At 35.8% G+C, this 12489-nt stretch overlaps 1 long non-coding RNA gene across 1 annotated transcript; it reads left to right on the forward strand.

The window, feature by feature from the left end:
* The first annotated feature begins 1694 nt into the window (after positions 1-1694).
* On the forward strand, positions 1695-11548 carry LOC103461985 (uncharacterized). Its single transcript, XR_533246.1, has 4 exons — positions 1695-1732; positions 5560-5731; positions 11146-11263; positions 11343-11548. It is a non-coding gene; the product is annotated as an uncharacterized LOC103461985 (long non-coding RNA).
* The last annotated feature ends 941 nt before the right edge of the window (positions 11549-12489 follow it).

A 12489-nucleotide genomic window follows, 5' to 3' on the forward strand; every position in this document is an offset into this window, starting at 1 on the left:
TATTGCACTACCACATCATCTATTTTGATTTTAAACGTCTCTCCTTTTCAGAATAAATTGTCCTGGGCATTGTTTGCTTCTTGCACATAAATAAGTGATTGAAAAGTGCAGGAAGGTTTTCTTTCAGATTTTTTTTCTTTCTTGGTTTCTTTAAACTCCCGGTATTTTTGCTGGCAGGAATTTAAAAGCTCCCACTGTGGGTCATAGTCAAGAATTAGTCCTGAACATACCCCGTAAAAACAGAGAATTGTTGTTTTCACCTTTTTTGTACAGATTAGACAAACACAATCTGGAATTTAATTAGCTGGCTTCTGAGGTGCTAGAGGGAGGTTTTTGTTGTCATCATGCGGAGCCAAGCTGCTAGTCCCTACATCTCTGAAGCCTGTGATGTATTTGTAAAATGTTAAACAATAACACCCTGTAGTCCTGTGGTTACAGGTACAAACCCATTTATAATGCATCAGGAACTAGCATTCCTGAAGGCTTTTCATGCTTTAGATTTGTTTTACATACTTTTATGTGTGGATCATTAATTTTCATGCTGTCTCTGCAAATTATTTTATCTCTGTTAACACTCAACAAGTGATGTTTTCTGAAACATACAATACAGAACCATCATTTTCAGAATATTTATATCCTATTCAAAAGAAGCAGTTTTCTTAACACAAATGATTAAAACTGTTTCTTGATAAGTCAAAAATTTGGGAAAAATTAAAAAAAATTGTGAGCAGTTTTAACTAAGAGATAATTTACAATTTCTTATGTTTTTTTTTATTTACTTATCACAGCACACATCTTTCAACACATCACCAAAAAGCTCCAATGTAAATATGGTTTAATTAGCACAATGTTTAAATTTCATTCCTCTTCCCAAGTCAAATACTAAAAACCTAACATTTACATTCATCAACCACACAGTGCATAAAATGTTTAAAACAGTTTCATATAAAATACTTTACACAAAGCAAACAGACCCTATGCAACAGACCAGTGGTGGACAGTAACGAAGTACAAGTACTTCGTTACTGTAATTAAGTACAGTTTTCGTGTATCTGTACTTTACTTAAGTAGATTTAATAATGGGGACTTTCTACTTTTACTCCACTACATTTTACAGTAAATATCTGTACTTTCTACTTCACTACATTTTTACAAAACTGTCGCGTTACTCGTTACATCCAAGTCGCGTTGCTCTTTTCTTCCGTTAAAATGTGAAGTTCAGGGTCTTAAGGTGGCGCCGTAAAATCCGAGCAATAACGTGACTTAGTGTCTGTTKTCACCCATCGGCTCCACCTTTACTCGCACKYGGAGCTCCAGACATGCGCAGTGGTTTCCTCTGAGCGGGAGGAGATGTTTGTCTATAATATAATAGCGCTGCATAAATTGATATGGCGACATGTAAAATCAGCAGCGCTTCGCTTTCACAGATGGTGGGACTTCGTCCAACTTTTAGCGTCACTTGGAAGGAAAGCTTAAAGAAAGGTAAGATCTGTGCTAGCAAAGCTAGCTGTACTGAGACACATGTTGCATTTGATGAAAAAACGTTGTCACTCATGCGCTGAATTATTGTGTGGAGGTGTTGACTGAGGTGTCGCATATATGGGACAACGCTGTGACCAAAGTCTGCAATATAGTGATATGACATTCAGGAACGATCCAGGGCGTTATTTTTCTAGGAATAGCAGGAGACCTCTGCGGATTGTAGCACAGGATGAAAGCAAAACAGAATGAAGTGAGTTTTAATTGATACTGGTTAAATATATTTCAGCTCTTAGTATTTAATATCTAGGTGTTTTTATGGGAATGTGGATCTTTCAGATCAATCTGAAAACCAATTTTGATAGGTAAACTTAATGTTATTGTGTCATTTAGCGCGGGGCGCTGGTCTTGCTCTCGGGTTCGGTGGTCTTGACTACAACTCTGCTACATGGCTCCTTGGTTGCATGTCCTCCACCCCGCCCGCACCTTCTTTACATCCCCTTTCAGTTAGATTTCTTTCTAAATAAATGTGACTAATGAAGTTCATGCTATGTTAGGACAGGAGACAAAATGTTTCCAACCCTGAAATTATGATTCATAGAATCACATATCTAAGTCTAAACTGTTACAGAGAATAAACACATTTCTGATGTATTAAAATTAAATACGATCGGCACACTTAATGATATTAGCGATTAAGTAATGCATTCAGCGAGTACTTTTACTTTTAATACTTAAGTATTTTTAAAAGCCAGGACTGTTTTACTTTTACTTAAGTAAAATGTTAATGTGGTACTTTGACTTTTGAAGAGGGATAGCACAATTATTGTGTTGCTCTGATTTTATTAATCAAATTCTCTGCCACTTTTGAGACTAAAGATGAGCTTATTGACTGAGAATTTTCAGTTTTGTCAACAATTTCAAAGACCAATGTAATTTTAGCAATCTTCCATGCATTTGATATTCTACCTTAATGTAAGTCTGGACGCTGTAAAAATTAGTTACTTGATGCTACTGATGAAACCAAAAACCTGCCTGGCTGTAGATGGTTAGTACATATAAAGAACTAAGAGTTATTTTATAGTGAAACATTTTTGTTAGCTTGATGGATTTTAAGCTGCAAGCAAAAAAAACCATTGGTAAAGAACAGCAATTGTAACTTCAAAGTTCCTTAACAATTCTTTTGAACTCAATGACTTATTGATCTTATCTGTAAGTTGTGGAGGGAGAGTGAATAAGAGTGCCTTTGTCTTTCAATAAAAAAAGATTTACATTTCCTTTCTGAGTTCTGGAGGAGTTCTTCCCTACAGAATATTTTATATTAGCTCCAAGACTCTTGGAGGGCAAGTTCACAGCTGTTGTGGCAGTAGATGTATGATTGACAGAAAGATGTACTGTATGCCTGAATAAATCCAATATTTTGCAGTTGGTCAATGACTTACTTTATAACTGACAGCTGTAAAAACAGGAAAGGGGTCAGAAGATAAACTTCTTAGATATGTTACTACTTTTTTATAGAACAAGGTTTTTATTGCATTTAATCTTGGTGATTAATTATAATTTTTCACAAAATGTGACCACTGCAAACAATAAAGCATATTCGGTCCAACATGCTTGGACCGAATATGCTTTATATTTAATTTAATTTCCCATCGCTTCTTGGGAAATATGTTGGGGGGCTGACATGGTGCTGAAATTAAATCGTTAACTCTGGTAAAAACTTTGTAGTTCTTCAACTGTGCTTTTCTAACTTAGTAACAATTTAGAGTTCAAAAGTTGAGTTTTTGTCTCGAGACACCGTTCTTTAATCTGCAACAGGTTCCACAGAATGATTTTTGTCCTGCATCGCTTCTGTTTTTACAATCCATTTTTAACAGCCTTGCAAAGGAAGACTACAGAAGGGTTGATGTCTGTTGCAATTGGTTAGCGGATATACACTCTGCACTGGTTTCTATTCCATTACAAACTCTTCCAGCTACTATAGTAAAAATATAGTTTTGACCATAAAATTAAAATGTGTTATTTACGTTCACTATATACAAAGGCACACACACTTTTTCTTGTACTGTCTGGCATGACTTTAGCCAAGCAAAAAGTTTGTTTTAGATCAGCTAGGATTACCATTTTTATTTATAATAAAAAATATATATTTAATTTTTCTACACATTCCAGAAGTTTACTTGGGACAAAATAATGTCCGGTTTAGTTTCAATTATCACTATGTAATTGCCACTCCCAAACACTGACTTTTTCTGAAATCGATTTGGGATTGCTTAGGGTAATTGAAAAACCCTAAGCAATTGTCTGTCCTGACATCTTGAGATGTTGCTTCATTAGTTCCTTTAATTCTTCTTTTGTTTATGATGCCAACTCTCCAGTGAAGTGCACCTGTCCCTCCAGCAGTAAAACACCTCCACAATGTGATGCTGCCAGCTCCATACTTGACAAATCTTTTCAGGAGTTCTCAAATTCAAGTGCCGCTCTTTTTTTCTCTAAATGTCACAATGGTCATTATGGCAAAACCCTTCAGTTTTGATTCAATCAGACCACATTACATTTCTTCAAAAATTAAAGAGAAATTATAAGTTGACATTTTATGGTTCTTTAGGAGTAACAGCTTCTTTCTTCCTGGTAGGTCTTTAAGGGCAAATTAATAAATTACGCATTTCATGAGGATTTTTGCTTAACTATTTTCATCAGAATCCTCACAAGGTATTTTGTGTTTGTTCTGGGATTGACAGATCTCCATCCAGAATACTAAATGGTTACATGCTCTTATGGTGTTCATGTCAAATGAACGTAGCACTTTTATGCATCTGACAATTTTATTCAAGGCTCAACCAAACTCTTGTAGGTCCTCAAATCTTTTCCTGGTATCTTGACTGATTTCTTTTTTTTTTTTTTTTTTTTTTGTGATGTACAAGAAGCGCTTACGATGTCATAACATCTGTTATTTTAATTATATATTGATCAATGTCAATATATTGTTTTTGTGACATTTTAATAACTAAAAACACTGACTTTATGAAGGAATAGGCCAGTAAGTACTAGCAGTGGGGATAGTACTAATCTCTAACAGGCAGACAAGAGTCTTGTCCAGGGAACACCTTGGACAAGTCAGCATTGTGTTGTATGCAGTGTATGTAAATACCTGGTTTAAATTGTATGTGTATCACCTTACAGAGTCCTTTCTATAAAACAATTAGTAGCTTTATGAATTATAGCTATAAAAAAGTCCATAATTGAGCATGCCTTACAATCTATACAAAATTAATGAAATTGCTACATCCATAATTAATTTTTAATAAGACGTTAAAAAAAGGTAACCAAAGCTGTTAGCAATGCATTGAACAGCTGAGAAGTTTCTAACAGCAATGCTACATCAGGTCTGGCGAATCGGCCCCATGGGGTTGCAGCATTTGATTGTGTCATGTAATGTTGTAAAATCAATAAAGCATAAATATATAAATAAAACTTCAAGTCTGAAGCTGTCAACAGATGACTAGAGCAGGCATTTTGTCACTGTTTCTTAGATTCTGTCAACAGTTGAACAGCAGTGTTTTACACCTATCATTGATTTTACTCAAACTGCAATTTGCAAAGTCATGAAAGTATGTGTGATCCTTTCAAGATCAACAAAAAAACTAAAACACAGCGTGGCTGTCTGGCTCATCCTGGATTTTAGATAACACTCTGCTCCAGGATAGAGAGGACCAGTTATGATAATGATATGATTTAATCATTTGAAACTTGAAGTTCTGCAACACACAACATAGAGGTGAAGATTTAGGCCTTTGCTAACTTTCCATCAAAAGAATACCTCATAGTAGTGATTAAACATGATTTTATTTGTGCTTAAACTCAATGTGCATTATGCATGTTTAAAAATACAGAAATATTTTGTGTTATATTTGTAGCTTTGTTGCAGTTAATTGCTCAATATTTGGAAGCGGGCCCAACATGGACTGAATGACTTTGTTCACTTGCTCCACAGTTGTAATTTGCAGGAAGTCTACAATTCAAAAGCAGCGCAGAAACTCGACGTCACTGTTCACTACTCCTCTTTCTGTTCGCTGATAGGCCATGAACTGCATCCTGAAGATTCCGGCTCCGTCTGAAGCTCCCCTGACAGAGCGCACTGAGGGGAGACGAGAATCGAGCAGAATTGCGTAGGAAGGCAATTGCCAGGCTTCAACCGACCTAAAGCAGGAAACACAAATGTGATTTCAAGTCAGACAGAAAGAAACAACAGGTTATGTCTTTTTATACAGTGTAGGGTATCTAAAAATCTGGTATCTGTTCTCCATAAATAATCTGCTATCAAAACTTAGCTTGAGCTCAGAATAAGGGATAACAAACACAGGCAGTACTTTCACAGGGGCATCATGTTTTTTGAAAATATCTTTACTGTGACTAAAATAGCGTACACCTTTGTAATGGAGGTGACAAAAAAATGCATTCATATGTGCTGGTTGTTGGAGCCATATAGTGCCAGAAAAAGCATTGTGCAAAAAAAAAAAAGCATCTCAGCTTCCTGTTTCAATGGTCAATTTCATGCATGTCTGAGCCATCCAGCACAATACGCAGGCAGCAGTTCAGATGTTGTTCTACATGTGCTACAAACCTGTAAAAGCAACCCGATGCATATTTCAGCGCCTCGAGTCTGTTTTTCTGTCTTTTTCACACCTGACTACGGTGGTTGTGCACTCAGATCTTGGCAGGTAGCATACAGACCCAGATGGAGCATCAGCATTGCTGCCACTGCTCTGCTAACCTGCTACACACCCTGCAATGTACAGACATCGCAACCTGTTAGTCATCTACTGTCAAAAACTGAAGTGGAATACAGCAAATAATACATCTCCTGAAAGAACCATTGTTTTCTTTTTTCTTTAAAGAACGGCATATTTTAATGTGCTGACTGGTGAAAGAATCCTCTCATGGCCTTTAAACAATTTAGGATATCACTCTAAGCCTTTTTTTTACTCAGTACTAAGGGGACCTATGAAAACTCTAATGAGACTCTGCCAACTGGACCAAAGAAGTTGCCAGGCAGCTCCTCAGGCTAGTCTTCAGCCGTTTCCCTAACAGACCAGCTGCTTTCCTCTGCCTTGTGCACCGAGTAACTCACCACTTTGGTTCAGGAGAGAAAATATACTAAAAAATAACCTTAGATGACTTGCATGCCCCATTATGCTCCTGATGTCTTCAAGATAAATGGTTGAAGCAGTGTCTCCATAAACAGTGAGATATATATATATATATAAAAAAAAAAAAGAAAAGGAAAAAACAGGCCGTTTTTTACTGCCAAACTCACGCAGCAGTCATCTACAACTGTGGACTGTGGACTTGATCCCTTGTATGGTATTTTAAAGAGCATTTCTATTACAGCTGAGCTGAACAACTCTGGGTAGCACATGGTAAACAGCATAATGTATCATTTTACCACACCCATGAAAAAAATCACGTTTGGTATGTTGGTTTTACTATAGGAAGAAAAGCACCAGTTTATTCTGATGTGTTGACATTTCAGTGGTTCTGAGTGCATGTAAATTAGCATTGAGGATCCAAGCTGCAAATATTAACATGGGTCGCTTCAGTACAGCTTGTGTGATATACTCAACTCCTAATGGTTGATTTAATTTGTGATGGATCTTGCCACAGATGTATTTGAAGTGTTAGGGTTGTGAACAATGAAAAAAAAACTGATATCAAGCACAAAAAGTATTAAAGAAATCAGACTTATAGATGTAGAGGTCTGTGATCAATCAGAACTTTTTTTCAAAAATTATGCGCAGGATGTAATATTCATCCTGTTCATCCTACTGGAGCTTGGCTGCATTGTTGTCGTGAGAGTAACACCAAAATTTACTAAGATCAAGAGTGTGACGTGGCCTGATGAAGAGTCACAGAACAATTTTTTTTAGTAAATCAAATATGTAAATTTGCCCTTAAATTGATCAGTTTACTTAAGTTCTTATCAATTCATCCATCCTGGATCTTGTATGTCACTTCATGCTAACTCAGTGGCGTTGATCAGGTAATTGGTCGGTAGCAGGCCGTGTTGTTTCCTGCTGCGTCCGCGGCTGTGTTGGGGTTAGGAATGTAGGTGCTACTGATTGGGTGTGCCACAGCGAGGTTTTAGCCTGAGTTGTGGGGGGGTGCATCCCTTTTCGGATGTAGAGTCACTGACATTTTGATTGGTTGGGTGGTGAAGATGGACCTGAGATTGGTGGTGGTTGTTCTTCGGCTGATGTTCCAGCTGGAGTGATGTATGGGTGGAACATGGTGGGTGCTGTCAGTCCTGGATATGGGCAACCTGCGGGGAGCTGCTTAGCAGATGAGTTGAATCTGTTCTGGTGTTGTGTTTTTGGGGTCAAATGTGGCTGAGTGACTCAGTGGTGTCTGCTCAGTTATATGCGAGGCTCTGGTATGGTGTTATGTAGGGCCACGTGTTCAGAACCAAGTGTTGATTCATACTGTTGCTGGGATCCTAATGGCAGCCTCTCTCACATGTTTCTATATTATCTTTTATTTTGGAGAATCTTCAATCAAAGCACTGTTGCCAAAATAAATGTGATAGTTACTGGTTACCATATTATTTGTCATAGTACAGTGCTGTTGATTTTTCTCCTACTTTTATCATGAGTCCTTAGGTCAGTGAGTAAATATCGATGTATTGCAACCTCTCTGCAAACCATGGCTTTAGCAAATAAACAAATGTCAAAAAATTGCTAGTATTATGATGCCTAAACTTTATTTTTCATCCATCACATATTCAGAAATTAATGGCAGAACACAGACGATAAAAAAATCTATATTTGTTATTGTCTATGTTCTAACCTGGGCTTTTCACAGGCCTCCGCAGAGTTTTGAGAGCCACTTTTGTCCTAAGATCACAAATAAGTGTTATTGTAGCTCCTTCCTGCCAGCAGCTACACGACTTATTACTATCACTGCTTCAAAGAGACTTATTAAATGTTTATATTCCCCTGATATTTGCACTGTTATTAGCACAGTTTTTACTCATTTTAAATTACTTTTCTGCTGGTATCTGTTGCACAGTTTTTATTGTCACTTGTAAATATTTTGTTGTCTTTTTAATGGTCAAATACATCCCTGCACAAGTTAAAGATTTGTTTCAAATTAACCTGCTCAGTTGCAAATTGGCTTGCCTGGTATTTACGTTGAAACTTTACCCTGTACAGTATTTTTAATCTTTATTTTGCATTGAAATGTTTTTTTTTATATATATATATATTTTTATATCCTGCTTGCTTTGCTGCTGCACCGGAGAATAAACTTTCCATTCAATTCTGGTACTTTTATATTACTTCAACAAAAAATTTTTGTTGAAGTTTAGTTTTCAAATTTAATTTTGACATTACCTTAAAAATCCATAGTTTTGATTTTGAAAAGATGTATTCTGTCAACTTCATGACCTATAACTTCAGAACAGTCCATTTACTACTTTTTTTTTCACTAGAGTTGGAAACTTCACAGATTTTTTTGTTCTTTGTGTTTTTCTTCCTGCCAGACGCCTTTCATCAAAAACAGCACTCCAGCATATGTGATGACTGACAAAGCTGACAACAAGCCTGCAGCACGTTTCATGATTTAAAAAAAACAGCAAGAACACTTTGTGATCATTTCTGGCTGATGTTTCATACAAGTTCAGCCAGGGTTAGAAAGACACATTCAGGCTTTCTTTTCCTCTGCATTCTTGTTTGCCAGTGTTAAGATTATATACTGTAATTGTAATAATAATAATAATAATAATAATAATAATAGAAAATGTGGAAATGGACTTGACTGGTGTGTATCAAGTGAATTTTAATCAGTGGTTCAATTGTCGAGTTGGACCAACCAGGACTATTGTTCGAGCATCAAAGCTTAAATAGCTTAACTGAGCAGATGGTTTATTTCTGTTAATCTGTGTTTAAAATGACCATGAAAAAGACATTGCATTTTGTGAGGATTGGTCATCTCTATGAGGATGTGTGTGTATGTACCAACATAAGTATGAATGTATGTGTGAGTATACATATCTATAATTATGAATGAGGGTATAATTATGAGTATGACTGTGTATACAAGGTTAAGAATATGAGTGTGAATGTTTATCTATGTGTATCCATGTGTGTCTATGAGTGTGCATTCATGAGTATGTCTATGTTCACAAGGTTATTATGTAAGTGTGACATAGAGTCTGTATGTCTGAATATGTGTGTATCTACAAATATGAATTTATGTTGATGAGCATAAATGAGTGTATTTATGAGTATGTATGTAGAGAATGTGTATTGTTTTGGAAGTCCAGCATGGTTTTCTTAAGGACTAGTTTAGTTATGTTAGGCAAGGGAGCTCAATTCTTCCATTCATTGCTTTGGCCAAAAACCAGACCCTCGTTCTACATTTTGCTTCATACAGATGGTCTGGACCCTCAGCTATTGAGAAACAATTGCTCACTAGAGACATGGACTGATGTCTTTTTAAATTTTACTCAGCATTGCTAACATTTGTCTGTGACATCTAAAATGTGATTCAGCTTCAGGGCTATGAAGCAGAAATTGCGTGCGTAGACGGCAAGTGGTTTTGGTCTTTCTCCTCAACCACTGCCAAATTACAGGTAGACTACAGTCCTAAAACATTGTAAGAAATTGAAGTCATAGTTCATAACTTGTCTTTTTATTGACTGGCCTGGTAGAAATTCTATTGGAAAATTTTAACTCAATTGATGGAATGGAGCACTGAAGGGAGAAATACATAAGAAGACAATGGCCAGACCATAATAAGGATTTTTTAAATATGCAAATATTTTTTTTTCAGTCAACTGTTTCAAATACGTTATTCTGCAATAGTGAGATACAAAACGTTTGGACTTTGTGAGATAACCTGGCCAAAGTGGCAACAAGAGCACCAGACAGATGTTATTCAGTATCGTAGGCGGTTCATTTACAAATAAAACAAACAAAAGAATTTGTGACAAAAAGTGTCTACAAAATTACAAAAAATGTGCTCTGTAGAATAGTTGGCTAAAAAAACTAAAACTGCTACTGTTTTGAAAAAAAAAAAAAACTGTCAAAATGATTCATTTGCATTGATATGACAGACATTGTCTTTGAATTAATGGCTTGGCAGTCACAATACTGTTGGGAAGTACTTTTTAAACCCTGGCATCAGAGCTAGTTTGTGAGATCTCCAAAGTTCTACCTTTTATACATCTTTTCACTGGATAAATGACCTTAAAAAATGTTCAACTCATGACCTCACACTTGAGGATGAAAAACAACTATTACTACTTTCTGCACAAGTGGTAAAGTTATGTCTTGAAGCTTGTGTACAGTGTTATTTACTGTCATCACTGTTTGCACTGTTTGGCAACTTCTGGATTTACACAAAGCAGATTTGTTATAAATATTTGTTGACTGAACAAGAAAACATGGTTGTCATGGTCTTCCAGCCTGAAATATGCTGTTAGATTATAGTTAAAAAACTGCAGACTGCTCTTCTGATATGTCTAATGAAATCTATTGTTTGTTTTTAAGACAAAACAGAAAAAAAAGAACAGACATGTGTTGTGTAAAAATTTGATTGATTTTAGAGAAGAAATAGGAATAAGGGAAACTATGTTGTTGACTGTGATTTTGTCTGATTTTATTGCAGGATAAATGTAACAGTACAGTATTTCAGTAAGTTAATTCATAAAAATAACTTTTTGACCCTAATTGGAAAGACACCAACATGACAGAAGAAATATTAAAATCATAAGTTTGATGAGATGGTAAGCCACATTCAACCACGTTAGATGAAGGACATGTCTTTTCAAATGTTAATCCTGACCTGATTCTTCTTTCGGCAAGGTCATGATGCAGGCAGTGGAGGGAAGCCATGATTTGTAACCCACCTCAGCATAGTGACAAGACAACCAGAAGTCATACGCTCATCGCCAGACTTTATCCATGAATGATGTCAAGAAAAGTCTTGAAGCTTTATAAAGGCTAATTGCATGTTAATAGTTATTTGCATTCACAGCTTGACTTGTCACATTTTATTAAAAACCATGATAATTTAATCAAAGAAAGCGATGCATTGTATGCAATATAGTATTATTCAGACATTTCATCAAAAGAAAAACAAAAAAAAACTAATTGTATGTTATTGTTAGAACGTTCTGGACTCACAAGAAAGTTGTGTAGCAGAGAGGAAGTGTTTTGTATTATACTCTGTCATGAGGCACTTTCGTGTTGTATATGGACTTATCTCTTGAACAACATCTAATCTGCACTGCTCAAAAAAATATTTATGAATCAAGTACAAAAACAAAACAAACAAAAAGAAACTAAGCAGATTTCTTGGAGATGACAGGAAACAACAGCCTTGATGGGTTAGTAGATGAAATGTGGATTCTTAAATAAAACCATAGGCTGCTTTATCACACATTTGTCGGACTTTTGGCATTGTTTATTATAAACAACAATACTTACAGCCTTTTATTTTATCATAAACAGAAGCAAACCCCTAATTAGGCCTGTCATAATGTAAAAATGCGGCATCACTTTTTTTTTAACGGTGTTAAATATATTTGTTGGTGATATATGATAACGAAAAGAAAATATGAAAATAATTTTGCCAAAAAGAAAAGCTGCTTTGTTTCACTGGCCTTTTAAGCTTGCAGCCAGTTTGACAGCTAATGTTACATTACATGACTGTAATTGTTTGGCCTTTTTGTTTCCTCTCAGCCAGTATTCTGCAGCTCTTGACAAGTTTTGTATCTAGGGTACAGAGAATTGCATTTATGAGTAATAGTTTCTGTATGTAAATGCTCAATTCTTTTTAACATCTGCTCAATACTTATATGAATACAGTTTGCTAAAATAGGCATATTGAAAGAACATTACTAACAACAGTAAATTAAACTCTTGAAGGTGGTCCTCCACCTATTTTTTTTTGTCTCCCAAACAAATATGACTAGGCAGGGATTAAATAAAATGAACAGATGTTTAAATT

Source organism: Poecilia reticulata, linkage group LG3 (genome assembly GCF_000633615.1).
Source record: "Poecilia reticulata strain Guanapo linkage group LG3, Guppy_female_1.0+MT, whole genome shotgun sequence".
NCBI lineage: Eukaryota > Metazoa > Chordata > Actinopteri > Cyprinodontiformes > Poeciliidae > Poecilia > Poecilia reticulata.